Consider the following 12,561-nt stretch of genomic DNA (forward strand, 5'->3'; position numbering starts at 1 on the left):
AAGTGATAAACCAGACTGATTAAGAAAAAAAAAGAGAGAAAAGGCACCCATTACTATTATCAAGAATAAGGGAAAGCAGGGCAGCCTTACAAAAGCATATGAGGAAACTTTTCAGGGTGACTTTTAAGGGTGATGGATATGTTGGTTATATTGATTGTGGTGATGGCTTCACACATATACATCATAATACATTAAGTTGAATCCTTAAAAACTGTATGTCAATTACATCCCAATAAAACTGTAAGTGAAAGCAAAGAAATAAGAAATAAGCAGGAGTCCTCTTGGACAACAGAGATATTTCCATTGAGACCTTTCCCTCATTATCTTAATTGAAACAATCTTCACACCAGGGAAGACTTTCCACACAAGTCTATCTCACAACAAAATTTAACATGGAAAGACTGTTTTCCTTCATCTTCATTTTCTCAGAGCATCTTCCTTCAGAAGAGTAAGCTTTTTCCACCCAATCACAATCTAAAGGATGGGAGATCAGAGTGATATCTGCTCTATTCCAATGTGTCATGAAGGAATGATACTTTGTAGTTGGTCCACGTTTCATTATCTACAAGGCTTTTAAGAAGAGGTTCTTTAATCTGTGTTGGAAAATTTTGGCAGGATTTTCCTCCTGGGTTATATCATATCAGTTACCTATAACAGTTCTCAGCATAGGTGTAGTTGTTTATTTTCAGTTGATTCAGTTACATGTGTTGCCCTGAATCACTTAATCCAAGTGTTCTCAACCTCAGCTGCACATTAGAATCATCTGCCAGAAGTTTTGTATTATGTTTAGATTTGGGAAAACTGTAAGAAGCATTTAACTAGTCAGCTACTCCATTTGGTAAACCAGCATTCTGAAGTTCCCTATCTTAAGCTTTGTAGCTAAATTGAGATTTTGTAACTCTAGAAAAAAAATGTACTGTATGGTAACATAACATAATAAAAAAAGAAAGAAAAAATGTTTTCAGAATTGAGAGTGAAACTAAGGAGCAAATTGCTAAAATATGAATTATCATTAATTTTTATACAACTATTTAAAAGTATTCTAATTATCTACACCACTAAGATTCATAAACATCTGATACAAATTCATATGAGGTCTACATAAAGACTTGACCTTTCCAAACCACATCACATTTGACATTTCCAAAATTCTCCAACACAGGCATCAGAAATGTAAAGAATGAGAAGATACAGCTTTTAAAAATGCCTGACAGATCCAAATAAATAAATTTGCAGTCAAATGTCTTTTTCCTTAAAGAGGAAAGCATGGATTTTTTGTGTGTATTCATGAATATAAGACAATACTGTAATTGTTAAGGATAATTCCCACTCCTGATTTATAAGTTTGGTGCTTTGAAGACAATTGAGATAATGGTGCTTCTGTATGTGCCAAAACCCAAGGCTTACGGAAACATAAAGAGGCATAAAATAAAGCGAAAAAGAAGTTGGTTCACAGTACACAGATGGTTACAGCAAATATCTCTTGATGTGTCTGTGACTGGAAGTTTAAATGAACTCACTGGGTTTTGGAAGAGCAAGCAGGAAGAACTGTTAAGGCAGTCACCTGGAAACAGGAAAGTGGGGTGGGTGCGAGCAACAAGGATGGTCCTCTGCATAGTATTCCAAAGAGGAATGTCTAACAGTGCCATTTGGTGAACTAAGAACCGAGCAGGTGAGTTGATTTTCACTTGGAGAAAAAGATTTCCCTCCTGAAAAGTCTCCCCAGAGCCCCTTTCATGTCCCTGTTCCTCAGGCTGGATAAACGGGTTCAGCATGGGGGTGACCACTGTGTACATCACTGAAGCAATTATGTCTTTGTCATTGGGGTTGTTTGATGATGGGAAAATGTACAGAACCATAATTGTCCCATAGAATAGAAATTCCACAGAGAGGTGGGAGCCACAGATGGACAAGGCTTTACAGATTCCTTGGTAGAGGGAACGCTCAGGATGGAGACCCCAATATGGACGTAAGAGACCAGGATGCCAGTCAGTGGTATGATGATTCCCAGTGCCCCACAGTGAGGATGACCAGCTCAATGATGGAAGTGTCAGAGCAGGACAATTTGAGCAGAGCAGCAAGATCACAAAAGAAATCTGGGATAGTGCCCATGGAACATTCTCCAGAATTGATCACATCCTAGGTCACAAATCAGGTCTCAACTGGTACCAAAAGATTGGGGTTATTCCCTGCATATTTTCAGACCACAGTGCTTTGAAACTAGAACTCAATCACAAGAGGAAAGTCGGAAAGAACTCAAATACATGGAGGCTAAAGAGCATCCTACTAAAGAATGAATGGGTCAACCAGGAAATTAAAGAAGAATTTAAAAAATTCATGGAAACCAATGAAAATGAAAACACAACTGTTCAAAATCTTTGGCATACAGCAAAGGCAGTCCTGAGAGGAAAGTATATAGCAATACAAGCCTTTCTCAAGAAACAAGAAAGGTCTCAAATACACAACCTAACTCTACACCTAAAAGAGTTGGAGAAAGAACAGCAAATAAAGCCTAAACCCAGCAGGAGAAGAGAAATAATAAAGTTCAGAGCAGAAATCAATGGAATAGAAACCAAAAGAACAGTAGAACAGACCAACGAAACTAGGAGCTGGTTCTTTGAAAGAATTAACAAGATTGATAAACCCCTGGCCAGACTTATCAAAAGAAAAGAGAAATGACCCAAATCCACAAAATCATGAATGAAAGAGGAGAGATCACAACCAACACCAAAGAAATACAAACAATTCTAAGAACATATTATGAGCAACTCTATGCCAGCAAATTAGATAACCTGGAAGAAATAGGTGCATTCCTAGAGATGTATCAACTACCAAAACTGAACCAGGAAGAAATAGAAAACCTGAACAGACCTATAACCACTAAGGAAATTGAGGCAGTCATCAAAAATCTCCCAACAAACAAAAGCCCAGGGCCAGATGGCTTCCCAGGGGAATTCTACCAGACATTTAAAGAAGAATTAATACCTATTCTCCCGAAATTGTTCCAAAAAATAGAAACGGAAGGAAAACTTCCAAACTCATTTTATGAGGCCACCATTACCTTGATCCCCAAACCAGACAAAGACCCCATCAAAAAGGAGAATTACAGACCAATATCCTTGATGAACATGGATGCAAAAATTCTCACCAAAATAGTAGCCAATAGGATCCAACAGTACATTAAAAGGACTATTCACCATGACCAAGTGGGATTTATCCCTGGGCTGCAAGGTTGGTTCAACATCCACAAATCAATCAACGTGATACAATACATTAACAAAAGAAAGAACAAGAATCATATGATCCTCTCAATAGATGCAGAAAAAGCATTTGACAAAGTACAGCATCCTTCCTTGATCCAAACTCTTCAGAGTATAGGGATAGAGGGTACATACCTCAATATCATAAAAGCCATCTATGAAAAACCTACAGTGAATATCATTCTCAATGGGGAAAAGCTGAGAGCTTTTCCCCTAAGGTCAGGAACGCGGCAGGGATGTCCACTATCACCATTGCTATTCAACATAGTATTAGAAGTCCTAGCCACAGCAATCAGACAACAAAAAGAAATCAAAGGCATCCAAATCGGCAAAGAGGAAGTCAAACTCTCACTCTCTGCAGATGATATGATACTGTATGTGGAAAACCCAAAAGACTCCACCCCAAAACTGCTAGAACTCATAAAGGAATTCAGTAAAGTAGCAGGATATAAAATCAATGCACAGAAATCAGTGGCATTCCTATACACCAACAACAAGACAGAAGAGAGAAAAATCAAGGAGTCGATCCCATTTACAATTGCGCCCAAAACCATAAGATACCTAGGAATAAATCTAACCAAAGAGGCAAAGGATCTGTACTCAGACAACTATAAAATACTCATGAAAGTAATTGAGGAAGACACAAAGAAAGGGAAAAACGTTCCATGCTCATGGACTGGAAGAACAAACATTGTGGAAGATGTCAATGCTACCTAGAGCAATCTACACATTCAAAGCAATCCCCATCAAAATACCATTCACTTTTTTCAAAGAAATGGAACAAATCATCCTAAAATTTGTATGGAACCAGAAGAGACCCCGAATAGCCAGAGGAATCTTGAAAAGGAAAAGCAAAGCTGGCGGCATCACAATTCCGGACTTCCAGCTCTATTACAAAGCTGTCATCATCAAGACAGTATGGTACTGGCACAAAAACAGACACATCGATCAATGGAACAGAATCGAGAGCCCAGAAATGGACCCTCAACTCTATGGTCAACTCATCTTTGACAAAGCAGGAAAGAATGTCCAATGGCAAAAAGACAGTCTCTTCAACAAATGGTGTTGGGAAAATGGGACAGCCACATGCAGAAGAATGAAACTGGACCATTTCCTTACACCACACACAAAAATAGACTCCAAATGGTTGAAAGACCTAAACGTGAGACAGGAGTCCATCCAAATCCTAAAGGAGAACACAGGCAGCAACCTCTTTGACCTCAACCGCAGCAACTTCTTCCGAGAAACATCGCCAAAGGCAAGGGAAGGAAGGGCAAAAATGAACAATTGGGATTTCATCAAGATAAAAAGCTTTTGCACAGCAAAAGAAACAGTCCACAAAACCAAAAGACAACTGACAGAATGGGAGAAAATATTTGCAAATGACATATCAGATAAAGGGCTAATATCCAAAATCTATAAAGCACTTATCCAACTCAACACCCAAAGAACAAATGATCCAATCCAGAAATGGGCAGAAGACATGAACAGACATTTTTCCAAAGAAGACATCCAAATGGCCAACAGACACATGAAAAAGTGCTCAACATCACTCAGCATCAGGGAAATCCAAATCAAAACCTCAATGAGATACCACCTCACACCAGTCAGAATGGCTAAAATTAACAAGTCAGGAAACGACAGATGTTGGCGAGGATGCAGAGAAAGGGGAACCCTCCTACACTGTTGGTGGGAATGCAAGCTGGTGCAACCCCTCTGGAAAACAGTATGGAGCTTCCTCAAACAGTTGAAAATAGAGCTACCATATGATCCAGCAATTGCATTACTGGGTATTTACTCCAAAGATACAAATGTAGGGATCCGAAGGGGTACGTCTACCCCAATGTTTATAGCAGCAATATCCACAATAGCCAAACTGTGGAAAGAGCCAAGATGTCCATCGACAGATGAATGGATAAAGAAGAAGTGGTATATATACACAATGGAATCTTATGCAGCCATCAAAAGGAATGAGATCTTGCCATTTGCAACGTTGTGGATGGAACTGGAGGGTGTTATGCTGAGTGAAATAAGTCATTCAGAGAAAGACATGTATCATATGACCTCACTGATATGAGGAATTCTTAATCTCAGGAAACAAACTGAGTGTTGCTGGAGTGGTGAGGGGTGGGAGGGATGTGGTCGCTGGGTGATAGACATTGGGGAGGGTATGTGCTATGGTGAGCGCTGTGAATTGTGCAAGACTGTTGAATCACAGATCTGTACTTCTGAAACAAATAATGCAACATATGTTAAGAAAAAAGAAAAAGAAGAAGATAGCAGGAGGGGAAGAACGAAGGGGAGTAAGTCGGAGGGGGAGATGAACCATGAGAGACGATGGACTCTGAAAAACAAACTGAGGGTTCTAGAGGGGAGGGGGGTGGGGGGATGGGTTAGCCTGGTGATGGATATTAAAGAGGGCACAGTCTGTGTGGAGCACTGGGTGTTATGCACAAACAATGAATCATGGAACACTACATCAAGAACTAATGATGTAATGTATGGTGATTAACATAACAATAAAAAATTAAAAAAAAAAAAAGAAATGTGGGATAGTGTTACCAGCGCAGAAGGACAGCCGGGCCAGGCTGAGAGTGTGAGACATTGCACTGCTACACGAGAATAACCAGGACACAGCCACTAGTGAGATACATAGTTTTCTTGCATGATGGTAGTGTAGTATAGAGGATGGCAGATGGCCACATACCTGTCAAATGCCATCACTGCAAGAAGGAGATTATCAATACAGCCAAAAAATATGAAAAAATACATCTGTGTTACACACCCTGCATAGGGGATGGATTGATCCCAAGTATGCATGTTTATCAGCATCTTAGGGATGGTGACAGATGAAAAGGAAACATCAGGGAGGGCCAAGTGGCTGAGGAAGAAGTACATGAGGGTGTGGAGGCGAGAATCCAGCCTCATGAGCAGGGTGATGAGCAGCTTCCCTAGCACCGTGGCCAGGTACATGCCCAGGAACAGGGCAAAGAACACCCTGATGCTCTGGCTGGATGGGGAGCCCCAGGAGGAGGAACTGGGACACGCTGCTCTGGTTCTCCAGCCTCATGCTCCTCTTTTGTGTACTGGCAGTGAAGGAATAGGGAAATGTCAGAGACTTTGGAAGTTGTTAATAGACACAATGGGGTTTCTTATTTTGTCCTAAAAAAACAACAACAACAAAAAACCTGCCTGACTTTCTGTCATCCCCTAGTGTCGCCAAAGCACAAGACCGACCCTCAATGCCCAACATGATTCCTTTTAGTGGAAACCAGAAAAAATCATTTTTTTTAGAGAGGGGGAGGGAGGGGAGGGATAGAGAGAGAGGGTCAGAGAGAGAGGGAGATAGAATCTCAAGCAGGCTCCACATCCAGCGTGGAACCTGACACAGGGCTCCATCCTACAACCCTGAGATCGTGATCTAAGCTGAAATCAAGAGTCAGATGCTTAACCAACCGAGCCACGCAGGTGCCCCAAGAGCAAAATCATTCTTATTTGTTTTTAACCAACTATGTTCCTGGCATGGTACTACTAACTAGAAATATAAGAATAAATGGGACACCCGAGCCATCTTCCCCCAGGATGCTGACCCTTGAGAGAACACCTGACAGAGGACAGACTGAAGGTATGGGTCTACATTCAGAGGGTTCCTGTTGAGATTCCGATTCCACCACTTGCTAGCTGTATGACTTGTGGAGCTAAATCTGTCTTGGCCTCATGTGATGCTTCTGTTATGTAAAGATACCAATATCACACATTTGTAGAAGTTAATAAGAGAATTCTAATTCCATACACATTAGTATCCAAGTACAGTCCTGCATACAATAAACACACAAAGTTTTAGTGATTATTTTTATAACAGGATAAGTATCCAAATAAAACCAGGGTCAAATTCAAGGATTTTATGAAACAACAGAATGAGATGGTCAGCACGAAGGACCAAGTAGCTGATCTAAAACTTGGGTTAACCTGTCTGAGTGCTCACACTCTCAGAGGAGTTCCTGAGTTCATTTCCTATCACTGGGGGTAAATTTCCTGCTGGAACTTGACTTAGTGCATGTTCATCTTTTTTGCCAAGAAATAAATCTCACTTCAGTTCTCCATCTCTCTCCCTCTGTGTCTGGTGCTTGAAGCTGGCTCAGGTCTCGGTATTCATGGGCAGGAAGGTGTCTGAGACCTGAGACCTGGGATCTGGGATCTGGGAAATACTGAAGGACTGGAGGTGTCTGTTGGAATTCACAGTTACCTGATTTACCATCACTATTTCCTAGTATCTTCCTAGATCTTTACGCTGAGAATAATTGATACTTAATGAACACTGTGTCAGACAAATCTGTTTTTGCACCATTGTCTTATTAAATTTTTTTCACAGTCCTACAAGGTATGTGTTATCATAACTTCACTACACACATACTCAGGAGGGTTGAAAAACCAGCATGATCACATAGTAACTGCTATAGTCACAATTCTCTCTCATGTGTGTGTTTTTTTTTAATTTATTAGAATCTCTGCTTCTATAACCCTACTGTTTCTCCCTCTCTTCAATTAGACAAAAGAGCCAGGATTTTTTTTTTATGTTCAGTTAGCCACTGTATAGTACATCATTAGTTTTTGATGTAGTGTTCAATGATTCATTAGTTGTATATAACACCCAGAATCTTAAAAAATATTATTTCAGGATTTGAAGGGGTCCTGCTCAGATAACTGTGGCCAATGATTCCGACAGCCCTTTAGTTTGTAAAATACTTTGATATTTCTTCAGTTTCACTCAGTCCATCAATGTTTATTTTGTGCCTGGGAAATAGAGAAGACAGGGAGGTTTTTTTTTCTTTCATTTTATTAACGAGTAGGGAAATCACTTGCACAGTGTCACATAGATAATGCATAGTAAACTGCTCTCAAGAGTAGATTTTCTGAAAATCTTTTCACTAGAGAGAGAATTTACTCTTTCCATGGGAAGTAGAGGGGCTGGAATATAAGCCCTGACAGTTGTTTGTTTTCTGTGTTTTGTTTGTTTGTTGTAATGCAAGTGCCTGACTTAAGCTTTGTTGAGGCATCAATTTCAAAGAAGCATAGGCTGTCTTGAATAACTACATTGCCAACTACACGACCAGATAAACAACTACGCCTCCTCTCCCCACAGAGGTTTCTTTGATTTCATGTTTGTTTTGTTTTGTTTTGAAGGGCATGAATGAGAGAAATAGGAAAAAAATAACATACAGAGATATGTCTTTAGTTGTGTAAGAAATATGGCTATTCAGTACCTATATTTTTGGAAAATGAAGGACCATAAGTTCTCTATTTTAAAAAAAACATCTTGGTTGATTTCTATAATAGACCACGTGGGCAACTTGTCTTTTCTTTGTATTTTAAATTTCTGCTCTTATGTTTTAAATTCACCAATAAGGAGCAGGCCCTCAAAACTCTAGACCCCCACTCTTAACCACAGTAAAAGTAGAACCCCAGGCATGTGCTCTTTTTCACTACCTATGACCTCACTGTGTGGCCCCACATGTGCTATGTGATTTCCAGGTCTTTGTAAGTAGTAAAGCTCTATTTTTCAAAGATTCCTGATGGTTGCTGTTGAAAGCCATCTTTCAATCAAAACAAAAACCACAACGGCCATTTCAACCACAACATTGGGTATTGAGGCTGAGACTAGTACAAAACAGGAGCATTGGGTGTTTTACGCAACTAATGAATTGTTGAGCACTACATCAAAAACTAATTATGTTTGAGTTCTTCTTTGCCAATTTGAATACATTTTATTTCTTTTTGTTGGCTGATTGCTATTGCTAGGACTTCTAGTACTATGTTGAACAATGGTGGCAAGAGTGGGCATCCTTGACGTGTTAAGGGAAAGGCTCTCAGCTTTTCCCAGTTGAGGATGATACTCGCTGTGGGTTTTTCATAGATGGATTTTATGAACTTGGGCAATGTTCCCTCTATCCCTATACTCTGAAGAGTTTTAGTCAGGAAAGGATGCTGTATTTTGTCAAATGCTTTTTCTGCATCAATTGAGAGGACCATATGGTTCTTCTCTCTCCTCTTATTAATGTGTTCTATCACACTGATTGATTTGCGAATGTTGAACCACCCTCGCATCCCGGGGATAAATCCCACTTAGTCCGTGGTGGATGATCCTTTTAATGTATTGTTAGATCCTATTAGCTAGGATTTTGTTGAGGATTTTGGAATCCATATTCATCAGGGATATTGCTCTGAAACTCTCCTTTTTGATGGGGTCTTTGCCTGGTTTGGGGATTAAGGTAATGCTGGCCTCATAGAATGAGTCTGGAAGCTTTCCTTCTGTTTCGATTTTTTGAAACAGCTTCAGGAGAATAGGTATTATTTCTTCTTTGAATGTTTGGTAGAATTCCCCAGAGAATCCATCAGGCCCTGGACTCTTTGTTTCTTGGGAGGTTTTTGATCACTGCTTCAATCTCGTTACTGGTTATTGGCCTATTCAGGTTGTCAATTTCTTCCTGTTTCAGTCTTGGCAGTTTATAGGTTTCCAGGAAGGCATTCATCTTGTCCAGATTGCTCAGTTTATTGGCATATAGTTGTTGACAATAATTTCTAATATTGTTTCTATTTCCTTGGTGTTAGTCGTGATCTTTCCCCTTTCATTCATACTTTCATTAATTTGGGTCCTTTCTCTTTTCTTTTGGATAAGTCAGTTTATTGATCTTATTAATACTTTCAAAGAACCAACTTCTAGTTTCGTTGATCTAATCTGTGTTTCTGGTTTCTAATTCATTGATCTCTGCTCTAATCTTAATTATTTCTCTTCTAATGTATGGCTTAGGCATCGTTTTTTTGCTTTTTCTCTAGTTCTTTAAGGTGTAAAGTTAGTTGGTGAATTCGGGATTTTTCTATTTTTTTTTTTTTTTTTTTTTGAGTGAGGCTTGGATGGCTATGTATTTCCCCCTTAGGACCACCTTTGCAGTATCCCAAAGGTTTTGGACTAATGTGTTTTCATTCTCATTGGTTTCCATGAATTTTTTAAGTTCTTCTTTGATTTCCTGGTTGACCCAAACATTCTTGAGCAGAGTGGTCTTTTAGCTACCAAGTGTTTGAATTTCTTCCAAATTTTTTCTTGTGATTGAGTTCCAGTTTTAAAGCATTGTGGTCTGAGAATATGCAGGGAATAATCTTAAAATTTTGGTATCGGTTGAGACCTGATTTGTGACCCAGTATGTGGTCTATTCTGGAGAAAGTTCCATGTGCGCTCGAGAAAAATGAGTATTCTGTTGTTCTGGGTTGGAATGTTCTGTATATATCTATGAGGTACATCTGGTCCAGTGTGTCATTCAAAGCTCTTGTTTCTTTGTTGATTTGCTGCTCAAATGATCTGTCTGTTGCTGAGAGTGGAGTATTGAGGTCTCCTACAATTAACGTATTGTTATCAATATGACTCTTTATTTTGGTTAACAGTTGGCTTATGTAGATGGCTGCTCCCATGTTGGGGGCATAGATATTTACAATTGTTAGATCTTGTTGGATAGACCCTTTAAGAATGATATAGTGTCCTTCTGTGTCTCTAACTACAGTCTTTAGCTTAAAATCTAATTTGTCTGATATAAGAATTGCTACCCCAGCTTTCTTTTGAGGTCCGCTGGCATGGAAGATGGATCTCCATCCCTTCACTTTCCGTCTGGATGTATCTTTAGGTTCAAAATGAGTCTCTTATAGACAGCATATGGATGGGTCCTGTCTTTTTATCCAATCTGCACTCTGTCCCATTTTATGGGAGCATTTAGGCCATTCACGTTGGGAGTGATTATTGAAAGATATGAATTTATTGTCATCATGTTGCCTGTGAAGTCCTTGTTTCTATAGATTGTCTCTGCAAATTTCTGTTCTATATCACTCTTAGGGGCTGTCTCTTTTTATAGAACCCCCCTTAATATTTCTTGCAGGGCTGGCTTAGTGTTCACATATTCTTTCAGTTTCTGCCGATCTTGGAAGCTCTGCATCTGTCCATCCATTCTAAATGACAGCCTTGCTGGATAAAGTATTTTTGGCTGCATGTTCTTCTCATTTAGTACCCTGAATGTCTTGCCAGGCCTTTCTGGCTTGCCAGGTCTCTGTGGATAGGTCTGACATTATTCTGATGTTCCTCCCTCTGTACGTAAGGATCTCTTCCCCCTAACTGCCCTTAAGATGGTTTCCTTGGTTCTAAGATTTGCGAGTTTTACTATTACATGCCAGGGCATTGGCCTGTTTTCCTTAATCTGCCTCTAGAACACAAATGTTTGTTTCATTCCCCAGATTAGGGAAGTTCTCAGCTACGATTTGCTCAAATATATCTTCTAGTCCTCTCTCTCTCTCCACCCCTTCAGGGATCCCAATAATCTGACATTGGAACGTTTCATGGTGTCACTTATTTCTCTAATTCTCTTTTTATGGATTTTGAGTTTTTTCTCCCTGGCCTCCTCTTTTTCCTTCTTTTCTATCAATTGGTCTTCTAGATCACTAATTTGTTCTTCTGCCTCGCTTACCCTAGCTGTTAGATTATCTAGATTAGATTGGATCTTTGATCGCATTTTTAAATTCTGCCAATTCAGCTTTCATTTCTTCCCTTAGAGACTCTATGTTGCCATTAATCAATTTCTCCATTCTAGCTATCGTCTTCTTAACTGTTACCCTGAAGTCCATTTCTGACATCTTGGTTATATCTGTATCCTTTTGTAAATTTGCGGCAGAAGTCACAGTCTCTGAGTCTTTCCTATTTTGGGAGTTCCTCCTCCTAGTCATTCTGTTAAGGGGTGGTTGAGGGAATGTACAGAGTCCAGATTATTGGCCACAGCCCAAGCAAGATGCACCGACCTTAGGGTTGTCGGCCTCTTGTTCTCCCAGCCTGTCTTCTGGCGGGGGGATGGGGGGGGGGACCTGCTGCGCTGTTACTCAGGCAACCCTGTTTGGACAGAGTTGCTCTACCCCCTGTTGGGGGGGTATGGGCTCAGTGAAAACCAGTTTTGGGGGGCTTTTGTTCTCTGGTGGCTTTCCCTGGTGGCTTTCCGTGTCTCTCCTGAGAGTCAGAGCAGAAGAGATCGTTTCCAACCCTCTGCCTCAGAGCAGAGAGATCGCAGTCTGTTCTTCAGTGAGCTCTCCAGGCCACACTATTTCCGTTTCCATCTGTGCTGCTATAAACTGCAGCTTCCTGGGTTGTGTGGCCCTCAGCAGGGCGCCCAGTCCTCCCCTCCAGGTCAGGTCATGGGGCACATCTCTGCCCTTTGTGCTTTTAAAACCACCAGCTTCCCCCAGTTCGCAAGCATGGCCCGCCGCTCTGGGTTTC

At 40.3% G+C, this 12,561-nt stretch overlaps 1 pseudogene; it reads right to left on the reverse strand.

The window, feature by feature from the left end:
- Positions 1-1,684: 1,684 nt before the first annotated feature.
- LOC113934337 lies at positions 1,685-6,330 on the reverse strand (annotated as a pseudogene).
- Positions 6,331-12,561: the final 6,231 nt, after the last annotated feature.

This window comes from Zalophus californianus, chromosome 13 (assembly GCF_009762305.2).
Source record: "Zalophus californianus isolate mZalCal1 chromosome 13, mZalCal1.pri.v2, whole genome shotgun sequence".
Taxonomy (NCBI): domain Eukaryota; kingdom Metazoa; phylum Chordata; class Mammalia; order Carnivora; family Otariidae; genus Zalophus; species Zalophus californianus.